A 25772-nucleotide genomic window follows, 5' to 3' on the forward strand; every position below is an offset into this window, starting at 1 on the left:
AACCTAAGTCTCGGTATATGTGTGACTCTTCCATCTGCCCCCTTCTAAGCTAATCGGTCACCCAGATCTGTTTCACCTCTTGAGTCTCTGTCTCTCTTTTCAATTGCTCTTGAATTGTGAAGCTTCCCACTTGTTTATATTTCACTGTCACTTCCATAATAGGAGTCCCATCGGCGGTAGCTGTTTACCTGCCTCTAGTTTTGTGCCCTTCCAATCCATTCTCCCCTCTGCCCGCTGGACGATCTTTCTAAAACGCAAGTTGGATCCTGCCCTCCTTCCTGCTTCACCCATCAGTGGCTCCCAGTTGCCCTCAGCAGACATAATCCTAACGTGACTTAGAAGCTCCTCCAAGATCTGGGAGCTACTTACCTCTCCAGCCTCACACCTCAGCGCCCCTGCTGTTCCCAGATGCAGGTGCCATGCTTTCTTTTATCCCTGCTTCACACGTACATTCCTTCTACCTGTCACACTTCCCTAGTTGCCTCTTCGCTGCACTTGTGGTCTGGTGAGTCCTATGCAGCCTTCACGTCTTAGCAGAGACACTGCAAGTCTGAGTGTAGGTACTTACAGGAGGCAGGACGGCTTCTTGGTTAGGAGCATGGACTCTAATTATGATTGTCTGCGTTCGAGCCCTGGCTCTGGTGCCTCCTATGGGACCTTCATCATGTGACTTCTTTGAACCTTATCTCCTCACTGGCAACATGGAGTTAATCGTACTACTTTCCTCATAGGGTTATTATAGTGAGTAAATCATCTGTAAGGCACTTTTATGTATTTTTTTAAGGAGGGTGCAGCTCACAGTGGCCCATGCGGGGATCGAACCGGCAACCTTGGTGTCATTAGCACCACACTCTAACCACCTGAGCCCACCAGTCATCCCTGTAAAGGCACTTCTAAGTGTACCTATCCCAGTATCAATGCTGTGTGAATATTAGCTATTATTTCCCCATATGCCCCAACCATGGCAATTAAAAGTTGTTATTGTAATGGCTGCTGTGCCAGCCTGGATGCGACACTGTGAGGACATACACTTGTTCAGGGCTGGGACAGGTCTGTTTTGCTGACTGTTATCTGCAGGACTCAGCTCAATGCATGACAACGTTAACTGAGCAGGGTTTTAAGCACCAAGCACATATTAGCACATGTCGTACATGCAGCGTCGCAAGGTAGCCCACTATTGTCCCATTTTACAGGTGAGGAAATGACGACACCACCCAAAATGAAGTAATTTGCTCATGATGGCCACAGAGTTACTAAGGTGGAGCCAGGATTTTACCCTATTTTGTCTGCTTCCCAAACCCATGTACTTAACCACTACACTCTATTACGGAGGGTACCACAAATCGATATTATTGACTGACTGGCTGGCTGACTTTCTGTGGGAGTTGCCTTAGCAAGCTTCTCGTATCTCACTGACCCCAGCGTGGGCTCATCTTCTAGGATATGCATAAAAGCTACTCAGCATTGTAGCTTCTGTTTCACGATTCCCGTTTCTCTTCAGACAGTTCTGTATCCTATTGAGCGGGCTGGGCTGCTGCAGCCCTGCATGCGATGACGCGTCAACGATGGCGAAACTCTTCTATGTGGAGAAAATGGTTCTGTTGGAGACTGAGTCGTAAATATTAAATACAGATCTTTCTTTTATATTCTGGTCTCTAGCCCCATGCAGGGCATTCGTAATTTCTAAGTCTTAATGATATAGTCAAGTTTCCGTTTAGAGTCAGGCACAGTCAAGTTTGTGTTGCATCGATAAATTATACGCTGATTATCTTAAACTTTTTTCACAAGTTTCAAACTGGGAGAAAAATTTCACCAAAAAAAAGGACAAAGAACTCCCATAACCCCCTGACTGCAAAGATTCACCAATTTGTAAAAATAAAATAAAATTCACTAATCACCTAAAATATTTTCTACACATTTTTATTAGAAACTATGCTTGCTAACTAGCATATGATATATAATAATATCTAATGAAGCAAAATGTATAAAATGGATTTTATACATTACCTTTTTAATGTCAGTTTTTCATGGTTCATAACGAGAACCTCTATTTCCAGGTGTTCTATAACATAAAAAATGTTTGAAAAATATTGCCTCCAAGATGTTCCCTTGTCACATTGAGATGTTGGAAATGTCACAATTAATATTAAAACAAGCAGTATCTTTTCCTGGGCTTTCATTTCAGTGGAATTTTCCTGAAAGCGTTGTGGTGTTTTAGCCCTGGCCTTTCTATGAAAATGAAAGTATAGATTCAAAAAAGTCCCCTTTGGTGCAGTTAATTAGCCGCTCTCTTACTGTTCTTACTCTGTGGGTATGATGGCAAGTGCATGAGTTTAGAAGTCAGACACATTTGGAATTGAAATACGACTGTTGCTTAGTGGGGGGAGGGCTTGTTCTTCAGGCCTTGGCTTGTAAAGCCGCTGATCACAGGGTTGCTAGAAGGCTTAAATGAGACGTCCTCTAAACTAAGTGCCTAGTACATCACAGGTTCTTGATAAACAGTGCTATTGAAAGATTTGTAGATTGTTATGAAACCAGGAAGGCCAGGGAGAGTGAAGGGGATATAAACCTGAAAGAGTTGTCTTTGATTTTATCACATTGGGTGTTTTTGCATTGCTGTAGTAATTATGGCACGGTATCATAAGCATCGTATCAGCTGAATTTTTTTTTTATCATTTAAATTTTTTTTTTTTTTTTTATTGGGGATCAGTGTGTTTCTCCAGGGCCCATCAGCTCCAAGTCATTGTTCTTCAATCTAGTTGTGGAGGGCTCAGCTCACTGGCCCATGTGGGAATCAAACAGGCAACTCTGTTGTTCAGAGCTCGCGCTCTAACCAACTGAGCCATCTGGCTGCCCCTGAATTTTTATTAACTCTGTTCTAAGTGCTTTTCATGTTTTATCTTAATTCTCCTACCAATCCTGTGTGGTGGATACTTTCATTATCCTCATTATAGAGAAGAGGAAACTGAAACTTTGGAGGTTTTGTAACTTGCTCGGGATCACGCAGCATCTAATCATTATACTGATAAAACGTCATATTTATGCTAATGACCCTGAAGGAAAGGTTCACTACTGCTCAATGTATGTTCTTAAAAGGGCAGGAAAGTGGGCAGTACATTTAAAAAAACAGCCTCACTGAAGTATAATTTACATACTATACAATTTATCTATAGTAAGTGCACAGTTAAATGATTTTTAGTAAACTTATATTTGTGCAACCAACCCCGCAATCCAGTTTTTGAACATTTCCATCATCCCCAAAAGTTCCTGCCTCCTCATTTGCACTTAGTCCCCACTCCCACCTTCAGTCATAGACAACCACCAATCCACTTTCTTTCTCTAAGATTCACCTTTACTAGAAATTTTATAAAAATAGATATATACATATGTATGTGGCTTCTTTCCTTACATGATTTCTTTTTAACTTTTATTTATTTTAAGTGTGTTTTTCCAGGACCCATCAACTCCAAGTCAAGTAGGTGTTTCAATCTAGTTGTGGAGGGCGCAGCTCACAGTGGCCCATGCAGGGATCGAACCAGCAACCTTGTTGTTAAGAGCACCGCGCTCTAACTACCTGAGCTAACTGGCTGTCCCCTAGCATAATGTTTTTTGATGTTCATCTGTGTTGCAAGTATCAGTAGTTTGCTCTTATTTATAGGAAGAATAGTCCATTGTATGGATATACCCCAGCAAAGTCTTTGGCTATTATGAATAATGCTGCTAGGAACATTCATATACAAACCTTTCCATGGAGGAAGAACTTTTACAACTCAAACATTTTAGGGAATTCAATGGTTACCATGTTTTTGGCTCAAAACTAAGAAAATTTAAGCTGGCTGCTTCTGGGAGCTGAGGGGGCTGGGACAAACGGTCTGTAAATCAACAAGGGGTGAGGAAGACAGGGCTTAGAGGAGAGGGACCGTTAAACCTGAACACCTTCCCTCTTCCCCTCAATAATCTTCCCAGGTTTCTGTTTTCTCCTGGCTTCACTCTTACAAAAAAAAAGAAAAAAGAAAATCCAGTTATCCAGTTATATCCTTTATCCTGCCAGAATTCTCAGCTTTCTCCCGTCTTCAGACTACACGGAAGCGTCAGTTTGCCCACAGTGCAGCTCCAGACTTGTGTGCTGGGTGGAAGGCCTGCCCTCCCTTGTCTGGCTGGCAAAGTGTTCTAATTCAACCAAATTCAGCTTCCCTGACCACCTTTCTCCTGCAGGAGGGTTAGAGACCCTTGCGATTTCTCGTAGCTGTCCGAAGCAGTTGTCATCAGCTGTCTGTCCATCATCCGTCCATCTATTGTGGATGGATCTATATCCATCCCCATACTTACATCTTGATTTCTTTTGTTGACATATCTAACTTCCCTCAGTAGATCTGAGCTCGTTGGCAGCAGAGGGTTTTCTGTCTTGATCATCATGTATCCTTAGCATCTAGCACAGTAAACATTTGTGGAATGAATAAAAGAACAGGAAACATATACGTAAATAATGCATGAATATTCTGGGAAGAAAGGGAAGGGTGACTTCACTGCAGATCCATCAAGAGAAGGGACTTTCTCAATCACTGAGTCACAGTATACGTCCTGATGTGTCATACTAAGTTGTAAGGTAGTCCACAAATGCTTTTTTTCCAATAACATATCCAAGTTTGCAAACATACCCAAATTGGTTTGCTTAAAAAGGAAACCAGGGCAGGTGTGAGATCATCTGTACAGTAATAACACTTTTTTTTTTTTTTAACTTTTTAACATTTTATTGGGGAACAGTGTGCTTCTCCAGGACCCATCAGCTCCCAGTTGTTGTCCTTCAATCTAGGGTTCAGCTCAGCTCCAAGTCCAGTCGCCATTTTCAATCTTTAGTTGCAGGGGGCACAGTCCACCATCCCAGGTGGGAATAGAACTGGCAACCTTGTTGTTCAGAGCTCGAATTCTAACCACCTGAGCCATCTGGTCGCCTCGTAATAACACTCTTAACCACTTAGTTTCTAATGTGCTTTCTTGAGTGGGAGGGAAAAGGGTACAGTTGTAAGTGGCCAACCAAGACTGGTGCCTAGCCCTGGAGATGCTCAGACATGTGCTATGAAGGTCTACAGCATCTGTTAGGAGTCATGGCAGAAAAGAGGACAAAACTTCCAGGCTAGAAAATCATGATGAAGCGGACTGTGAGATATTGATCCCAGGCGCTCCCTCCTTGACTGTGAATGAAACAGAGGCCGTCATGTCATGTGCATGAGGAGGATGGTACCCTTGCAAGGTTGGCATCCTTGGCATGTAGAGTAGATCCAGCATCCATGTCTTCTTTTCTCTGAAAATGCAAAGCACTGGGCTCACGAGTAGCCATATTTTACCTGGATGTGAAATCATGTTTTCCTAAAAGAAGGACCCGGACACTCCTGGAAATCAAGAAAGTTTAGGAAGATATTCTATCTAAACTGATTAGAAATGTTGATGATGGAAGCCTCCATGACCTGGAAAATTCATTTGTATTTTGCCTCCTTACAGCTCGAGTACAAAGATGCATTGTTTACCCATTCCTGTTAAAGTTCAATTATCAGAAAATTGATCCCATGTCAAAAAGTGACAGATTAATTGCTCTAGAAATCCACAAGTGTAAGAGCCTGGCATCTGCAGACCAACTAGTGCTTGCATGGTTGGCTCAAATAGAGCTGAACAGGCTCACAGACATGTATTCTTTTGGCTGTTTAATAACTAATAGGTATCGTGGCTCATCTGGGTTTGGGGGGAGGGCATACAGTGTGATTCAAAAGTGGCGGCAGCCAGAAATGACAATATTTATTTTATTCATTTGTGCCCTAATTCTAATGGAAAATCTTGAAGAATCTATGGTGCAATTTCTTTCCAAGATTTATTTATAAATTAATATCGTTAAGAATAGCCATTTGGGGGCGGCCAGTTAGCTCAGTTGGTTAGAGTTGGTTAGTGCTCTTAATAACCAGGTTGCTGGTTTGATGCCCACATGGGCCACTGTGAGCTGTGCCTTTCACAACAAGATTGAAAGGCGCTACTTGTCTTGGAGCTGATGGGTCCTGGAAAAACACCCTTAAAATAATTTTTTAAAAAAAGTTAAAAAAAGTAGGATAAATAGAAAAAAAGAATAGCCATTGGTATTATCATTTCAATTATGCAATATAGACAAATGCTATATAATAATAACATACATTTCACTCAAAAGTGTCCTGCTTTCTATGATATGATCACCCTACTCACTGAGCACTTACTTTGTGCCCTGCTGTCTTGGAGGTGCCATATATCATTAAGACCTTCCCTTCAAATTCTGAAGACAATTAACCACTCAGCATTAGATAGAACGATATTCTGCATGCTCTTAATAGACTCTTCTTAGCATTTTCATTAGTCAGGAGTGTAATGGTGCTAGGAAAATCTAATAATAAAGGTAAGCAATGGTAATTGGTTGTTATGGATTAATCAAAGGGTATATAAAGCAAAGCATATAAATTTTGGATCTAATCATCACTGTTTGGAAATGTTCTGTGTCCTTTCAGGGAAGATGAATGAGCATTGGGAGAAAATTGACATTTTTTTCCTCATGAATAACTCTTCTTTTCATTAAAGATGAATTTATCACTGGTAATTATCTTCTTTCCTCTTAGCAGGCTTGTATAGAATAACACAGCCAGAGGGCAAAAAGCACTATAAAACTTGCCATAATCAAATGAAAATTACTGGTTCTTTCATATTTGCTCTCCTGTATAACAAAGGTTAAATGTTTAGTCCCTGACAACTCTGCGAATATACTAAAACCCGTCGAATTGTACACTTTAAAAATGTAAATTTCATGGTATGTGAATTATATTACAATGAAGTGGTTATGAAACAACTTAGGTCGCTGTCTCATTGGGGTTTATAATCTCATAAAAATGTGTTGATGAATATAATTTATGAACAAAACGTACATATCACTACACCAACTTCCTTTTGGTACGATTTAAACGTTAATGCATGTTCTTGTACCATGATTTTACTTGAGAGGGGTAATATATATGGGCATTGTGTGTTCTCTATAAGAAGACTGAATTATGCTTCATTAGGATCCATTACAATGTTAGTGGAGCAAGGGTTTTGATGAATATCACAAATGCACCAAATATAAAAAGTGAAATCTGGCCTAGTCACACTCAGACCTATCAAATCAGAATCTCTGCTGGTGGGGCTGACCATCAGAGTTCTAAAAGCTCCCCACGTGATTTCAGTGTGCTGCCAAGGTTGACAGACAGGGACAACAGTTTAGCTGAAAATAGCTGTGATGAGAGCACTAGGTGACAAGCACCTTATTTCCATTGGATATGCTAGCAATTGACTTCTTCCTACAGGAAGAGCTGCTTTTCTAGGTAAATATACTCATGGATACTTATGAGTAGTAACTTTGCCTCAGCTCCAAATGTACTGAATGGACATAAAATACCGTGTTTCCCCGAGAGTACGACCTAGCCGGATCATCAGCTCTAATGCGTCTTTTGGAGCAAAAATTAATATAAGACCCGGTCTTATTTTAGTATAAGACCGGGTCTTATATAAGCCCAGGTCTTTAATATAATATAATATAATATAATATAATATAATATAATATAATATAATATAATATAATCCTGGATCTTACATTAATTTTTGCTCCAAAAGATGCATTAGAGCTGCTGGTTTGGCTGGGTCTTATTTTTGGGGAAAGACGGTAAGAGGAAAACAGCTAGGGGCAGGGGTGTGGGATGGGGTGTGCGTAGGGGTGGGTGGGAAGTAAGAATTTAAAAAAAAATCAAAATAAGAAACAGCAAAAGAGGTGACTCAGAACCTAGAGGCCCTTCAATTGTTTTTACATCTTCTTAACACTAGAAAGGACATTGAGAATCTAATCCAGTATCTACATTTCCTCCTCCCCCCAAGGTAAATAATTAGAAGTTAAGCAATGCGTCCAAGGACACACAGCTAGTAAGTAGATGCCAGACTCGTATCCATTCTAATTCTAATACTGGGTGGGAGGTGCTCCCTGCCTTCCAAACCCCGTGCTGTTGAAATCCTTTTATACGTACTTGTAGAAAAGCCGCAGAAATAGTATAGATAATTGCCATCAAACGTTCACCCAGCTTTCCCCATTGTTACGCTCTTACGTAGCCAAGGAAATGACAACAGTCAATGCCAGGAAATTAACATGAGTGCAACGATACATTCTTTTGCAAATGAAGAAACCCAGGGCTAGAGCGGCCTCACCCTGAAGGACACAAGTACCCAGTTACCTGTGTTTCATTGCAAATCACCTTATATAAGAACATGTTTCTAGAGTGAAGTCTGGGTGGAAGGAGGCATCATATTGTCCTCCCGACACCACAGATGACACCACAGATGCAAGACGTTAATGGGCATTTGAGTCCCGTCCTCTGCCCCGTCCCTCTCCCCCCCCCCACCCCGGGGGGCCAGAGCCTTCACTTTTGATTTAATGCTCTGCTGCTGTTGCAGTCTTGAAATTCTTCATAATTTTATCTTGGAACTTGTGTTTTGTAAGTAAAGGTCGATAGATCGTACAATGGAGCGATAAATCTGGCAGCAGGGTGGGGACTACAGCCCGCGGGTACCGCACCGCAGGCCCCGGCGAGATTGGCTGGCACGCAGTGCGCACGCGCAAGCCGCGGGCCAGGCCTGGCCGTGGGGCAGGGACTTGAGCCCAGATTAGAGGTGGTGACCACAGCAGCAGCAGCAGATGCAGGAGAGAAGAGGGGCTCCGCACCTGTGTCCCTGGAGCCCTTCCCTGCATCACCTCTCTGGCCTGCAAACTTTGTCAGTAAATAATTGCAAAACAAAAGCATACACATTGACATTGCCGAAAAGTGTATCAGCGGTTACTAGACTTCAATGAATTTAGGATCACTGGTTTTGGAAACTGCTGCCACATTACAGAGCAAATATTCAGTCTTAGAAATAGAAAATAAGTTTAAAGATGGTCACATTTGATGGAAACAAACGCTATTTTCATGTGACATTTCAGATGAACCAATTCTTAAGGAAGAAGAGAATTTTAAAATTAATTTTTTCTCTTACAGTTGAAGACACAGTGATAGAATGAATAAACAGGTGTTTGGAATTACTATGTATATAAATCATGAAGCCACTTTCGCTTTCTTGTAAACAAAATATGAGTTACAGGAACTGTCAGAAAATATTAACATGCCATTGCATACATTAGCGTTTAAAGTTAACCTTACACCAACTGATTTGTATGAAGGAAGAGCTAAATCTTTTTGGAAAAATCATTCCAGGAGATTCATCATCTATACATGTGCTAAAATTCATTTTTTGAAATAGTTTACCAGAAGTTTATCCCAATAAACTAAAGGTTGCCACAGTCTACAAAATACTCTCAACTGCAATAAGTTACATCAGCAGAAAAGGCCTCAAAATTAAAAGTTATCAAAAATTATTTGTGATCTTACATTTGCCAAGAGTGACTTTCATTTGATCTTATATTAGTTTCAGGTGTACAGTGTAGTGGTTAGACATTTATGTAATTTATAAAGTGATCCCCTGATTAGTACCCACCTGACACTATTTTGTTTTCAATATTATTGACTATATTTCCCATACTGTACTTTACATCCCCATGACTATTTTGTAACTACCAGTTTGTACTTCTTAATCCCATCATGTTTTTCACCCAGCCCCCCAACCCTCCTCCCATCTAGTAATCAGTTTGTTCTCTGTATCTGTCGGTCTGTTTCTGTTTTGCTTATTTGGTTCTTTAGATTCCATATATAAGTGAGATTATATGGTATTTGTCTTTATCGGTCTGACTTACTTCACTTAGCATAATACCCTCTAGGTCCATCCATGTTGTTGCAAAGAGTAACTTTCAATTATACTGATTGAAAATAAAGTTCAAAAAGTATGATGTAATAAATGAATTTGCAGAAAAGTGAGCCAGAACAATCTTATGCTTAATCAAGATATCACATTAATAAAGTATTGTTATTTATTGTGTTTGCAAAATTATGACACCAAAAATACTTTTTTTTACAATTTTACATTTGGTTTTACTCAAGTATCACCAATACCATTATTACCTTTGATATATAATGAGATATTTTTAAAGGAAAATGTTTTTCCCCCCTTCTTCCGCCTCCCTCACACACACTCTGGTTCAAGCCGTTGTTTCTCAGTCTAGTTGTGTAGGACACAGCTCCCTGGCCCATGCTGGTATTGTGAGCCTTGTGCTCCCCCGCAGCTGAGGCAGTCGGTTGTCGGTCTTCGGTGGGCCGCTCACAGCAGCTCACCATGGCCAGTACACGGTAGCCCATGGCAGCACACAGCAGCCCACGGCAGCTCACGCCAACCTCCAGCTGCTCACAGCAGCCCAGCTCCAGGGAGAGTCATTGTTTGCAGCTCACTGGCCCATGTGGAAATCGAACTGGTGACCTCGGCATTAGGAGCATGGCGCTCCAACCACCTGAACCACTGGGCCAGCCCGGAAAATGCTTTATATTTTAGTCTTTTTAATGGCACTTTTCCCCTGCCCTTTTAAACAAGAAGCCCCGTACTTTCATTTTGCACTGGGCCCTCCAAGTTATGTAGCTGGGCCTGCTGAGACCACCACCCTTTTCATAATGTTGTTGCTTCTGCTTCTACATTTAAATCTTGAGATTTAAAATCCCTGGCGTGTGTATCTGTTGGCAAAGCCTAGGTGTGTACCCATGCCCTCACTGCAAGGGAGGCCAAGCTGGGGAAAGGAGTATGTAGTATATGTGTGTGTGTAGACATTTATAAAAATTGCTATATATTTATATATAATATAAATATTTCTATATATATATATTTTAATAGGAGGTGGCTCTGTCTCATAACATGGGGGATTACTTACGTAGAAAGAAGGTTCAGATACTGACCAGAAAAAAAGGAAATGATGACTATCCACTAAAAAAAGATGCCCTAAGACTGAAGCAGGAGAAGCTGCTACACAAGACTCCATGGGTTAGACGCACTCTGAGTTAAAACCAAGTGCATTTAATGTGATGATATTATTGAGTCCAACTTGGATTTTGAGTACTTGAAGATGCCATTTTGACTCGGCAGCTCTGTAACTGTGGCTACGAGTGAATGAAAGCATTATTGAATAGAGAGACCCAATCAGAACCTACAGGGTTTGGCCTTCTAGCAAATAATCATGAAAGAACTAACCAGAAAATCCAAATAAATGTGTAAGCATGCCTTTTACCTGTGTCTGTCTCCCTGATACCTCCCGTAAAGATAGCCTTTGTTTTTCCCCCCTGTGATCTGTCATCACTTTAATGAGAAGATAAGATATTTAACATCCAAAGGAATAATATTCAGACTCAGTAGTTGTAGTGGGGTGAATGGTGGACCCCCAAAAGATATGTCCCCATCCCAACTTCTAGAACTCCTGAATATGGCCTTATTTGGATAAAGGGTCTTTACAGGTATAATTAAGGCTCTCACAACGAGATCATCCTGGGTTATCCAGGTGGGCACCAGAAGCAGTGACAGGTATCTTATAATTAGGAGACAGCAGAAGATACAGAAGGCCATGTGAAGATGGGGAAGAGATTGGAGTGATGCAGCCACAGGCAAGGAATGCCTGAAGCCACCAAATGCTGGAAGAGGTGGGAAGGATCCTCCCTGAGAGCCCTTGGGGAGTGCAGCCCCACTGACACCTGGATTTCTGACTTAAAGCCCCTCAGAACCGTGGAAGAAAAAATTTCTGTTGTTTTAGGCCACCCAGTTTGTGGGCCTTTGTCACAGCAGCCCTGGGAAACTGACACAGTAGTCTCCCAGAGGGTAGTGAAACTAAACCTCAGTGTTCATCATAAGTTCTTGTTAAGAAGATTTATTAACCTTCTGGTTTATGAAAATGGTATTGCAATTGCATCTTCCAGAACTGTCCTGTGGCTCCTTGATTTTGCTACCAACATCATCTAACCCTCATAAGCACCTCCCCTGCTTTCCTTTTTTTGAATAGGGCATGCACACACAGGTAATACCCTAGGCGGCTTATTAGTGAGACAGCTACCTAATGTAGTATTCCAGCATCTGAAGACATAAATCTCATGAAGGGTGATTTTTACCCAAATGAACGTCAGGAAGGTAATTATCACGATGATTTTCAGGTAAAGTAATGCACATGGTTTCCTCAAGGTATTACTTCTCTGTATTAACAGTGCTTTGGAATATCTTGTTAAGAGAGGAAAATGCGTTTTCAATTAAAATTACAAGCTATATTTTTCTTTGTATTCTTTTAAGTTTTTTAAAAAAATTAGTTTAATACTAAAGCAATCAGATTCTCGATTCTTTTAAAAAACAAACAAACAAATGTTGAGAGCTAAGATTTTTTAGAACGAAACATTAATTTTCCTTAATATTAGGTTGGGTGCAAAAGTAATTCTGGTTTTTGTGATTATTTTTAACCTTTTAAACTGCAATTACTTTTGCACCAAACTAATAGTAGTCTTTTTACTTCAGACAATGCTCTAATTTAACTGGATAGTTTCTCTGTTATCAGAATCCTGAAGGCAACTGTCTTTTACAGGACAGTTCTCTTTTTGATTTCATCGCTTTCTCCTTATGTCACCTTTATCTAACAGGATGATTTCTCCTGGGATTGAAAGGAAAAAATTTTTGAGCAATTCTAAGGAAGAGCCAGGTGATCTACTCTGATTGGTTTATTAGGACAGTTTATTCTTAAGTAAGTTAAAGATACAGCTTTATCTTTAATTAGTATCCTCATTTACTTCTCAGGGAGAAGGGAAAGTGATTTGAAATCAAATGCAGCTTACCTTCTCAATATTTTTTAGATGAATTTTTGAAGTCCTCTCATTGCAATTTTTTTTCCCATTCAGTTTATAAATTAATGTGGGTTATTGAGAAATGCTACATAATCCCACTAATAATGGATTTGAAACTTAGAGCTGGGAATCACAAATATGAGTAGTTAAATGTTTTCAGCTAAATGACATTTCATGACAGTGCCGGAAAAAAAGGAACCTTTTATGGAATTAAAAAAAAGAAAAATGTAACTTTCATTTTATCAGAAGTAATTATCCCTCTAAAACAACACAGCTAGAAGCATGACTACTAGATTTAAAATACCTTGGGTTTTATATTACAATAATTCTAAAAATCTACATCTATATTAAAGAACTTATACTCTAAATTGTTAACTAATAGGAGTATCTAAATTTATTTTCTTTTTTAGAAGTGCTTATTGTATTTTCTATATAATTATCTTTCCTATTTAATTCTCAACAGGGCAGTGTGCCTTTACCAATATCATGATTTAATGGAGCTCTATAACCTGAAATAAAAGTATGACTATATAAAATGAATCGAAAAAGTAAAACAAAAAAATAGTAAAAATATACAAAAAAACACACAAAAAAATATGACTATATACATGACTCTCCACATATACCTTAACGTCTGATTATGTTAGAGTAGGAGTCATTTATTTAATTTGAATATGGTTAAATGACTCATTGGTTAAAGGTATTTTGGTCTCAAAACGAAAGTTTAATAAAATTACAGTGTTGTTTATCTGCAGTTTCACTGCCCACTATTTTCTACACTGCCTCTGCCAGGGAAGGATGACCCACCTACACGGACGGCAGTCATGGGCTCCCTTCTCTCGGGTTTCTGTTTGGGTTGGTCTGTTGGGAACTCCCGTAGGAGGGGTATGAGGTGGGTGGTTACTGCCCTCTCCCTCTCTCTGTATAGCGCTGTGGGTTGTGTGCGTCTCTCTAGCGCAGGGGTGTCAAAACTTTTTTCAACGTTTTTTACCAAGGGCCATATGCAGTAAAATGCACAAACAGCCGGGCCACTCACTGAAGTGAAGTATGTATTGCCTCACCTGGTTTATTTAAGTAAACTAAATATATTTTTGGAATTTGCTGTGGGCCAATTAACAATGGATTGCAGACCAGTTGGCCACGGGCTGCAATTTTGACACCCCTGCTCTAATGAAAGCTTGGTTCCTCTCTGATTAGCCGTCTATATTAACTGTCCATTGCTGTGGAACAACATCACCATAAACTTGGTAGCTTAAAGCAACTGCTATTTATTGTATTACAGTTTCTGTGGCTCAGGAATCCCCGGTCACAGCTTAGCTGAGTCCTCGGCAAAGCTATAGTCCAGGAGTCAGTAGAACCATAGTCTTATCTCAAGACTTGACCAGAGAAGGATCCACTTTCAAATTTACAGGGTTGTTGGCAGCACTTGGTCCCTTGGAAGCCATCAGACTGAGGGCCTCAGTTTCTTGCTAGCTGTCAGCCACCAGTTCCTTGCTAGTTCCTCACCATGTGGCTCTCCAGAAGGCACCTCATAGCATGGCGGCTTGCTTCTTCAAGGCTAGCATGGAAAAGAACTGGGCATTTGCCTTACATGACGTAATCACAGAATTGGCATCCTTTCTTGTTTTCCATGTTCTTTGGATTAGAAACAAATCATAGATTTTGTCATACTCAAGAGGAGGAATTACACAAGGGCAATCATACCAGGAGGTGGGGGAAGGGGGATATTAGAGTGTGTTCACTGCATCTTCATGTAGCCACGCTGTCTGGGTTCTGGAAATGGCCCCTTCTCCCTGCCCTTTATTAACCCCTCCCAGTTCCAACTCTTTACATCAGGATTCTGTATTACATGTACTTTGTTTTCTCTTAACACTTCACTCCAATTTCTACATAACCCCTTTATTATTATAAATGTTCTTCAGTCGCTCAGCTGAGTGTGACATCTCCTTTGCTCTGCCAGTTTTCTGTGATGGGTATAGAAACAAGTTAGTGAGCATTTTGAAGAAAACCTGATAAATTAAAATTTTTATCATTTAACATAAAAATTGAAATATGTTACAATAGATTGGGAATAAAAAAAAAATTGTTTTGATTTGTACATGTTAAGTCATTTGATACTTTAGGTCTGGTAAAAAAACATTAAATTAAAAGATATGTATTCTTTGATTTAGTTGGGGACCAAGACATCTTTTATCTCTTTTACTAGATTAGAGACTATCGGGGAACAGGGACGTTGTCTTATCCTAAAGTAGTTCAACTTGATTTGCTAACAGTATTTTACTTCAAATTTCTAACCTAATAATTATAACTATAAAAAAGTCTGGGTTCTAGCACAGGTATAAAAATTTTCTTCAAATGTTCATGGCTACCTGGGGGAAAAAATTCTATTGGTTCTAGTAATCCGTGAAAATCTTTTTACAGAGGTCCTTAAATGCTCTGTGTGTGTGCACGTGTGAGTACACTTCCCCTGCTCAGAATGTTTTTTTTCCCCCCAGAATGGTTTTAAATGCATACATATTTATTTCAATGAAAATTCCTAACCTAATTTTTTGTATTGAATTAATACATATAATTATATAGAGCACAAAATAATATAATTTAAAAAACCAATAGATCATTTGGTTAACTCCGTAATCAAAGAAAACAGATCATTATAGGAGATCGTATGAACACAGCTGGCTATTTCATTCTTTGATATGGCAATAAAGTTGGAAATGAATATATTTGGGAAAAAACCATCTGAAGAAAGATCACTTTGGGACCTGGATTTTCTTTTACATTTTATTTTTCCAGAACAAGATAAGTAGCTACTCCCCCTAGTTATGCCAACGGAAAACTCATTTAACAAACCACTTTTCAATTATGAGTGAATTCAGAAATCCCTTGGCAGCTTTATGAAGCTTTTGCATAACATGTGTAATGACTTTTAAAATTTGCTCTCATTGCTTCATGGTTAAGTGATCTATAGCTCTTTCCTCAAGCTTGTTTTCTGTTCGATACACACATGCATTTCTCATTACCCTCAGTGTAATGGGGCAGGATTCTCAGAAAGCATGGCTTCAGAACCAGTATATGCAACAGTTCAAAACCTGTTTCAGAATAACCTCCCATATTTTCAGAAGAACACACACACACACACATGCCAATTTCTTAATTTACAAAGAGAAACACACCTGTTATCACACTAGGTGCCATGTTTGTGGACTATAGCACTTTCTCTCTGTAGGCAAACTGAAATCATGTGCTCTACGACATGCGCCATTCTCTGAAGCTCTGGCTGATGGATTTAGAATGTGGTTTATCAGAGCAGAATTGAAGGTCTCCATACATTTCAGAAAATTCTCAGGAAAAATCCCATTCCTCTGAACCAATCTTTGGCTAAGTGTCAACTGCATTGAGTTGGAGGTTGGGTCTCTAACAGGTTCCAGGCGAGCAGACCTCACAGTGTGTCCTATTAGCTGCAGACCCATTGGCCTTCCATGCCATTCTAGTGGGGAGGACTCACACCCTCTTATTTGACGCAGATACAGACACAAGTCTCAATGGAAGACTGTCCCACCCCTGAAAGGACACAGAGAAAGCCTGCAGGCAAAACCACATGTTTCTCAGGGAAAAAATTCTGGATCTACCACAGCAAGTGGAAGAAGAAAGCACCATAGTTCTGTGAGATAAAGAAAGGCCAAGTAATTTGGACCTGGTAAATTTTAAGGCTGTATGTTAAAACACGTCCTGTGTCTATTACAAAGAAATATAGAAAAAGTACCCACCAACCTGAAGCGAATATAAAATAATATTGAATGTCAACTGTACCAAAATAACAATAATAAAAATTGGACATACCCCCAAGGAAAAAACGAAAAACAAAAAACAAGAAAAGTACCCACCAAAATCTGACTCAAGCAATGTACCTACGGACAGAGCCCTCCTGGATCACTAATTTAAAATATAATCCTGGGTTAGTGGTTTCCAATTTTTTGAATTATACAACCTTATCAGTAAAAACTTTTTGACAAGCACCATCTATATGTTTATATTTTTACTTTAGAAATGCTCTTCAGTTAGTCCATAATAATTTGTTATACACATTATGAAGCATATACAAAAACAGAAAATTTTAAATGGTGAGATAAACACAAATGTGAATAAATTATTTTCATTTGTTGGACCCCAGGAATTCATCGTGAGCATGGCCAGGGACCCTGACGTCCATGCGTTGCACTCTGGAAGACATTGTTCCTTTCTTTAAAAGTTGAGGTGACAATTTGGGGAATGTAATCAATAATGTAAAGATTTTGTAGGGTATCCGATGGACACTTGTCTCATTAGGGAGACCACCTCAGGGAGGATGTAGATGCCTGATCACTGCACTGTACACCTGAAGCTGAAGATGAACAATAATGAATGTCAACTATAATTTTATATATATATACAAGAAGCAGAGTACAGCATTAGGAATAGAGACAGTGGAAATGCAATGGCTGTGTGCAGTGTCAGAGGGGGTAGTGGATGGGGGAGGGAGATTATCACTGTGTGAGGGATATAAATGATAAATGTCTAACCATTGCATTGTTTTGTGCACCTAAAACTAATAAAATAAAAAATAAATAAAATATATGTAAAAAAAAGTTGAGGTGAAATTCCCACAATATGAAGTGAACCGTTTTAAGGGATACAGTTCAGTGGCGTTTGGTACATTCACACCGGTGTGCCACCACCATAGAGTTTCACAATGTTTTCATCACTCCCAAAGAAAACCCCATATCCATGAAGCAGCCATTCCATTCCCTCTCTCCCTCTGCCCCTGGCAACTACCTACTGGCTTTCTGTCTCTAGATTTATCTATTTTGCATTTCTCATACAAAGAGAATCATAGACTCTGTCCTTTTGTGTCTGGCTTCTTTCACTCAGCATAATGTTTGGGGGCTCATCCGTGTTGAAACATGTATCAGTATTTCTTTCTATGGCTGAGTAATATCCCATTGTATGTATACACCATGTCTTGTTTATCCATTCTTCTGCTGAGGGACACGATTGAAGGTTGTTTCTACCTTTTGGCTCTTGTGTCAGGAGAAGGACGGTGACCACTCCACTACAGAAACTTAGCTGACTATTGTGAATAATGCTGCTATGAACATTTGTGTATAAGTATTTGTTTGAATCTCTACTTTCAATTCTTTTGGGTATATACCTTGGAATGAAATGTATGGGTCTTCTGGTAATTCTATGTTTACCTTTTTGAATAATCGCCACATAGTTTTCCACAGCAGCTCCACCATTTTACATTCCCACCAGCAATGTAAGAGGGTTACAATCTCTCTACGTCCTCGCTAACACTTGTTCTTTTCCATTTCTTCTTTTAATGATAGCCATCCCAGTAGGTGTGACGTGGTATCTCATTATGGTCGTGATCTGCATTTCCCTAATGACTAATGACTGAGCAACTTTTCCTGTGCTTGTTGGCAATAACTTCTTTGGAAAAAATCTGTTCAAATCCTTTGCCCGTGTTTTAATTGGATTGTTTGTCTTTTTGTTCTTTGAACCACTGCACCTTTTCATTTTTGTCACACAACGATGACTGGCTTTTTAACAATGACTCAGAAACCCACCGAGAAAGAATATATTGCATTCACTATAGTTCTGATATTATGAGATTATAATTATATTGCAATTGTTTGGAAATTGATAATCCAAATACGATGAACATATTAACCATTAATGAGGCTACTTGATCATCAAAATACCTCATTCTTCAACCTATTTCATCAAGGAACAGAGTTTGCTATGTAATACCTTGACTTTCAGGTAACATATAGTATGGCTTTGCAGATGACAGTTGTACATAGGTTTTCTTTTTGGTCACTCCGTATAACAGCTAAAGCAATTCCAGCTGCTTGCAAAGGTTTTTAACTAATGCAAGCTTGAAGGTTTCCACCCTTGTTTTTAAATGTATATAATAATAACTGTAAAAATAACTACAAATTTATTGGCTGTTACCTGGATGCTAGACCATGGCTTTTCTAATGGTGGGTTATTATTCTGTGTTTGGCTAAAACTATTGACTTCAATGGCCAAATTTTCAAAGTTCTGCTTTCGTGTATAGTTATATACTACATTCCCAGTTGATATATTGACAAACCAATAAAGGATCGTATTGGCCTTTAAGAAAGATGTAAGGAATAACAGGGTTAAACCTAAAGGGGAAAGTACAACAAGGTAAGAAATTATTTTTATTCTGAACCGTGTAGTTTCCTCTTAAATTTGTGTAATATTTGAAACCTCTCAGCATTGGCTATCATCTACTCGATAGTCAATTGAAAACATGAACAATAAGTTTTATTGGGCAAGAAACAAAGACAACTATCAGAGTCTTCATTTGCGACTCTCCAGGCCACTGTCCCTTAACTTAGCCAAATGACCAGCTAATTGTTTCCCTGAAAATAAGACCTGGTCTTGTATTAATTTTTACTCCCATCCTGAAAAAAATCATGCTGGGGCTTATTTTCCGGTTAGGTCTTATTTTCGAGGAAACATGGTAGGAAATGATTGCATGTTAGCCTGAGAAGTGCAGTTAGAATCTTTTGTTTTAGCATCTTTAGAAATGAGTAGAGATCAGTATTGGAAAGAAGCCATACGGTGTTTGCAGATCTGTCACAATCTTATGCAGCTTGTGCCTTGGGAACTACTTAAAAACATGCTTCATGCTTTTGTTACTCAGCTGACCACATCTGTGTTTTTCTGGAGCTCTTGATCTGTACAATGGGAGAAATGTTTTGTGCTGTATTTTTAACTCCTGAAAGTTCGATTTAGATCTCTACGCATAAATTGTATAGAATGAGGATAGGGAGCTTGTTGGTTTAAGAAAACTTACACTCTATATCCGACTCTTTAGTGAATGGTTATTTCTTATCAATATGCGTTTCCCCACGTGATCACAGAGACATGGAGAAGGAACGGAAAATTATTCTGTAGCCAATTTGGTGAAGAGGATGGGATAACACAGCACATGAATGAACACACATGTAAATTCTTTCTCACTCTATTTCAGCCGTAGAATTTTATGGATGAGGGCAGGTGATGGATGTTCAGGATCAATGTATTACAATAATACTTTCGTGACAAAGTCAGATTAAAAAATTCACACACTGACACGCCCATTTGTTACACTGGCTTATTGCGTGGAATGTAAATTAGAATAAGCTTCACTGTTAAAGCAACTGCCAATCCAACACTGGTAATCTATCGCAGAAGGGACAAAAAAAGCTCACTCCCACTCCCAAACGAATCAATTAGCATTGAGCAAACAGGCTTTTGAATTTCATCAAGCTTACACTCTTTATTTTGATGAAGAATTGTTTTTTAAAATGGAAGAAATGCCAACAGGTACATCAGTCTCTTCTTCCTAAGAGAGATTCTTTACCCTCTGGGACTGAGGCTTATTAACCTTGGCCTAATTGTGGTCTTGAGCTGTCACTCATTTATTATTTATCTTCATACCCTCTAACCTGGTTCTCTATCCATTTTAAACAAACAAGACAGCCCTAAGGGCTCTCTTAAACCACTTAAAATATAGGCATTCTTCTACTTAGACATAAGCCTTAGGTCTTCTCTTTGCAAAAAGTGTCTGATCCATGCGGCAGAATTCTTGAGATAAATAAGAATTCTTGCATTTTTAAAGGAGACCCAAGACTAACAGGCTGTTGAAGGAAATCTGAGGGGTGTAATTCCAGGCATGTGTCAGCAGAGGCCTGGAGCCCTCTCCAGCTTGTTCCTTTGCCTGCACACGGGAGGGGGCCCTACTCATTGGTACTGTTTCCAGGGTCAACATGGGAAGAATTCTAATGTAGAGTGAAGAGCTGTCCACACAGCTGAAATTACGACTCTGCATGCACCCAACCCCCTAAGTTATGGACAGTGATTTAAGACTATCCCACCAAGGTAAGTGGTCAATTATCCACTCTTTTCTTTATTTCCTTCTTGCCTGGAAGACATTTCAGTTAGTAAGCAAAGGCTGTTTGCCATGTTTCCTGTATCTCCACATACAGGGACATTGGCTTGGCCGGGTGTCGCTTGTTCTCTTTGTCTTTCAAAGTTGTGTTGTCGTTTATAATTGTATACTCTATTACCTGTTGGCAAGGGTTTCCTTACTGCTGGAAACACAATCTCTTTATCTCCCCCAGGCTTCCCTTCCTCCAGTTCACACTCTAATCCTCACCCTTTTCGCCTCAACCTCACTTTTGTTCTGTTTTCCCTATTTCAAAATACTGTTCTACTCAAGGGAGCGCTCTTGGAATCTGTTGTTTTAATCAGGACCCCAGGTTATTTAGGTTATTTTATTTTATTTTTTATTTTTTTAAATCACCAGGTTAGTTCGGGAAACAGACAGTTCATCCGGTGCTTCTCCAACTTCAGGATGCCTTGGAGCCCTTGTTAGAAACACAGATTGCTGGGCTCCACCCCAACGTGCCATTTCAGTAAATCTGGGGTGGGGCCTGAGAATTTGCATTTCTACCCAGATCCCGAATGCTGCTGCTGTTCTGGGAAACCGCCCCCCTCACACACCACCACCACCAGCATACGGGTTACAGTCCATTTTGAAACTGAGTTAACTACCATTACAAAGGACGTACTCATAGTGACTCAGATGCTAATAGTACTACCTTGGTGTCAAAAGGCAAGCCATACTTCTCCATTAAATAGACTAACCTGAGACACTTACTAGAGAACAACCAAGCCCCCCCCCAAATGTCAGGAACAAGTCCACGAGTCTCTAATTCTGCTTTTCTCAAGCATTAGAGTCACTGACAAGTAGACCAGTATCTTATACTTTGTTTTCAACGCTTTGCTTAATCTCATTTTTGCTTTCAATTCTTCTGTCATTGCAACGTAGCAGAATGACAGGAAGTCTTTGTGTCCCAGCCGGAGAACCTCAGAACTCTTGTGACGTAGCGACGATGGAAAAAAGAATTCTGATTCCCCACCCATGAGCGTGGAACACACTTTGGGGACAGGTCTCGCTGATTCCGGGACAATGCTGTGCGTGTTTTCTATAGGTTTATTTCAGACCGTGGAAATGGTGCAAGAGCCGAGCTAGTGACTGGAAGCAGAATGCATCAGCCGGCCTTTTGCTGATCAATTAGGCATCGATGCGCTTGGTCCTGTAAGTAGGTCTTTGGGGGACTGACTGAAAAGAGATCCGATAACGGCGAGGCTGAGCTACTTTGCAGACATTATGCGAGTTAATAAAACTCATTACCTCTTAGCTTCTTAGCTTTCTCCTGGCAAGAGACAAGATGCTCATTTACTCGAGTATTGTCGTGTGTGTGTGTGTGTGTGTGTGTGTGTGTGTGTGTGCGCGCGTGTGCACGGGCGCGCGCGCAATTAAAATCGCTTCCATAGAGAGAAATGCAGACCGAAAGCTCCAGTTACTAACGTTTATCAGAAGTTTATTTGTGGAATCCTACAGTTTCAGTGTATTCTTACTATGACTCTACTTTCGACACGTGGCTTCTTGGAATATAAACATCAGCAAGAGAATGTATGGTAACCTGTTATGAACGTATAGATAATAAACATTTCCTTTCCTCGCCACAGACATAGGAGAAAGGTTAGAATGCACAGCTGAGGTTAGCGGGCAAGAGAAGAGAAGGCGCATTCGTGAAAAATGGTAAATATTGTTTCACGGTATAAAGTGTGCAAATGTAACCTGAAGAAAATAATTTAACAAAAGGGAAAGGGCAAATGTTTTTTTCAGGATCTTTAGGCAGAAAAGTTCAGATTTTTCACAGAGAAAAATAAGTATTGGAGATTCATCGAAATTGATGGCACAAATTGAGCTGTGTTTTCAATACTTTCAAATCTGTGTGTAAATATTGTGTAAATGTGATGAATAGTCAAACAGGAAATTAGATGTAAATTGAACCTACAAGTAATTAGGCAAAGCCAATCAGAATGAAAGGGAAAAGAATGTAATCAAATCAAAGTTCTGCTTGCAAAACTGTTTCTGCTTTATTCCTTCTTTTAAGATTTCTAGACTTAATGTTTTTCCATTGAGAAGCGATGAGACTGATTGGGCTTCCTACATTGTGCAGGGAAATAACGAAAAAAAGACATTTCTGTCTATTACAACATTTTGGAGAAGCATGGAGGTGAGATGTGAGCGAATGAAATTTAAAAAATCAGATACCTGGGAAGGTGGACCTCAGAAAAATTTTCTAAGGGGCAAATAGTAACGACACGTTTCGTAGAATAGATGCGTTACAAGATAGCCTGCATCCTGCATATATTCCTTTTTCTTTCTTGAAGAAAATGGTGAAGATCAACATTTTGTCAAGTTTTAATGTTAAAGTTTCTTGTTTTGTGTGATTTCAAAAGTACTGTGTGCTCAGCATACAAAACTCAAATATTATGGAACAATGTGTGAAATAACTTATTCACCCCCACCCGATATTTTTTGAATCCAGTTAGCACTAGCATTCCCATTTTAATCAGAAAACTAGGGTAGATTATGAATAAAAAAACGAAACTCACTAAGTTATCTAAATAATTAATTGGGAATCATAACCATTGACGCGAGATCACGGCATGCTTTCCGAGGCGTTCTCTCTGTGGACTTATAAAAATGTTCCTCTTATAACTGCTTTCGTAAACTGCATCAGTTTAAGAATAAAATTTGATGTTAGATTTTGGCATTCAATATGATCTGTCAGTTAATCATTCTTTTCGAGGATAAATTATTGCACACAAATGCTTCACTTTCCCTTTGCGGTCCGATTAATCCATTCATTGATGAATGGCTCATGAAAAAATAAAAAGGTCAGAATAGGCTTTATGGCATATAGACCCACTTAGTTAATCTACAGATTGGATTTGTGTGCTTCTTTAGGAAAGACCCGACGAAAGCACCATGACCTAATTTAGTACGTGTTAAAATGTTTGCAATTGCTGCATTGCGGTTAGCAACGAATGACAATGCTATTTTTGGGGGTGAGGGCAAGTTTTTAAAGCCTTCAGGGGTTTTCAGAATTTCCGGTGTCATTGTAAATTGTAAAGATGTTGCAGGAACTCGTGACTGACTCTGGTTCTTTGCATTAGTGGGGTCTCTATTTAGGTTAAAACGAAGCACTTAGCCCAGCTCTTAAACAATGAAAAGTAGTCACGCTCTAATACCTTAACCCTGCGGGGCTATTGTCTACTTGCAAGTATATTCTATAGGCTTTGCATTCAAGATTGATCTATGTAAATAAGAAAATCTTTTGTTAAGTAAATTTAGGAATGCAAATAATATGCAAGAAAAAGAAGCAATTTAAAAAATCTTTAACTTACTTTACTAGCCATTCAAGCAATAAAGCAACTAAGGAACAAATACAAATTATGTGGGGTTGTAAATTTATTCTTATAATGTTAATACATACCCATCATTTTCTACTCCTGAATATAACTAGGTGTGCCAGATATAGTCTAGTCATTCACAATTTATCTTTTTTTGTTACTTTATATAAAGAGGCAAGGTAAACATCAAATAATGTCGTAAATTTACCAGACAAAATTTTGAGAAGTCTATTTTCTACTTGTGGAAGCTTTGGCAATCATTTGTCCTCATGGTTAGGACTATAGGGTTGTGATTTTACGTGTACTTCTAGATAGAGCAAATCTCAATGATATTGTACGTTATAGATATTTTCTAATGGGTATGGGGATGCAGAAACCAGGCTTTGTGATTTCTTTTCTAGCTCCGTTCTGGGTCAAGGCCGTCTTCCTTCATCCCATCCCCCATCGTGCTTACAATGACTATATGACCTTGAGCAAGCAAATCAACCTCTCAGTGCTTTAGTTTTTTCATCTGTAAAATGGGGATAATAAACATAATATTGTATGAGATAAATGCTACGTGGATTGAGGAGATTAATGCAAAATACCCAGAACTCTTTGAAATTTAGCAAGTGCTTAACAGAAGTAAATCACTTCTTTTTCTCCTTCTTCTTCCTCTTCCTTCTTTTCCTCTTCTTCACTGTCTTCTTTTTCTTCTTCTTTAATATATACAGAGGGTGTCAAAAAATGTATACACCTTTTAAGAAAGGAAAAAACTGTATTAAAATTGTAATACACGATATATACCGATAACGAACGATGAATATAAGTCACGTTTGACTTTTGCAATTACAAGAGGGGCTCAAAGTGGTTCAGACACTTCTGATTACGGCAAACTACTGCTTGAGCACCGTTGACCAAAGCGACCCCTTTTTTTTTGGCACCGCTGCTATTATTAGATAGGAAAGTTACACTTGCACATTCATAAACTTGTGAAAACTTGGAGATATTTTCCGGTAGAGATAATAACCAACACTTACTGAATATTTGCTTGGGGACAGGTAGGTACACTGAGTTCCGTAAATGCCTTTTCTCATTTGATCCTCACGGTCACAACCTGTCCCAGAGCTGGGCTAGAGTGCCCAGTGTATCAGGATCCAGCGCCGGGCACATACTCACTGCCTGACGTCACTCCTGGACTGTTCCTTAGCCTCTTTCTTCCTCTTTACACGCCGTTCCTGAGTGAATTCATTCTGTGCTTTCTGTATTCTGTGCTGGTAATTCTGTAGTTCCAGCCAGATCTCTCTCCTCCTATCCAAACCCATTCTTTCCAATGCATACTTTATGTTTCAAAGTGAACTCCTTCCCCAACTAATTGTCCCTTCTGAATTCTCTTTTGTCATTTAATGGCCTCACTAGAAACTTGGGAATTACCCAGGACCCCCGACCCCTCTTTCCTTTGTCCTCTACATCATTGGTCGCCCGGTCCTTGTCCATTCCAACTTCAAATTATTGGTCACATCCTCCCTCTTCCCTCTAATAGTTATTACCTTAATTCAGAGCTTCATGAGTGACTTTCCAAAACATCCCCCATCAAGTCTCTCCTTTGCTTTCAGTTTTCCTTCTGGTTCCCCAGTGCATGCAGAATAT

General features: G+C 39.4%; 1 pseudogene; it reads left to right on the forward strand.

Moving 5' to 3' along the window:
• The first annotated feature begins 1142 nt into the window (after positions 1-1142).
• Positions 1143-25772, forward strand: part of LOC109444036 (replication protein A 32 kDa subunit) — a 59128-nt pseudogene continuing 34498 nt past the window's right edge.

Source organism: Rhinolophus sinicus, linkage group LG14 (genome assembly GCF_036562045.2).
Source record: "Rhinolophus sinicus isolate RSC01 linkage group LG14, ASM3656204v1, whole genome shotgun sequence".
In the NCBI taxonomy this organism is placed as follows: domain Eukaryota; kingdom Metazoa; phylum Chordata; class Mammalia; order Chiroptera; family Rhinolophidae; genus Rhinolophus; species Rhinolophus sinicus.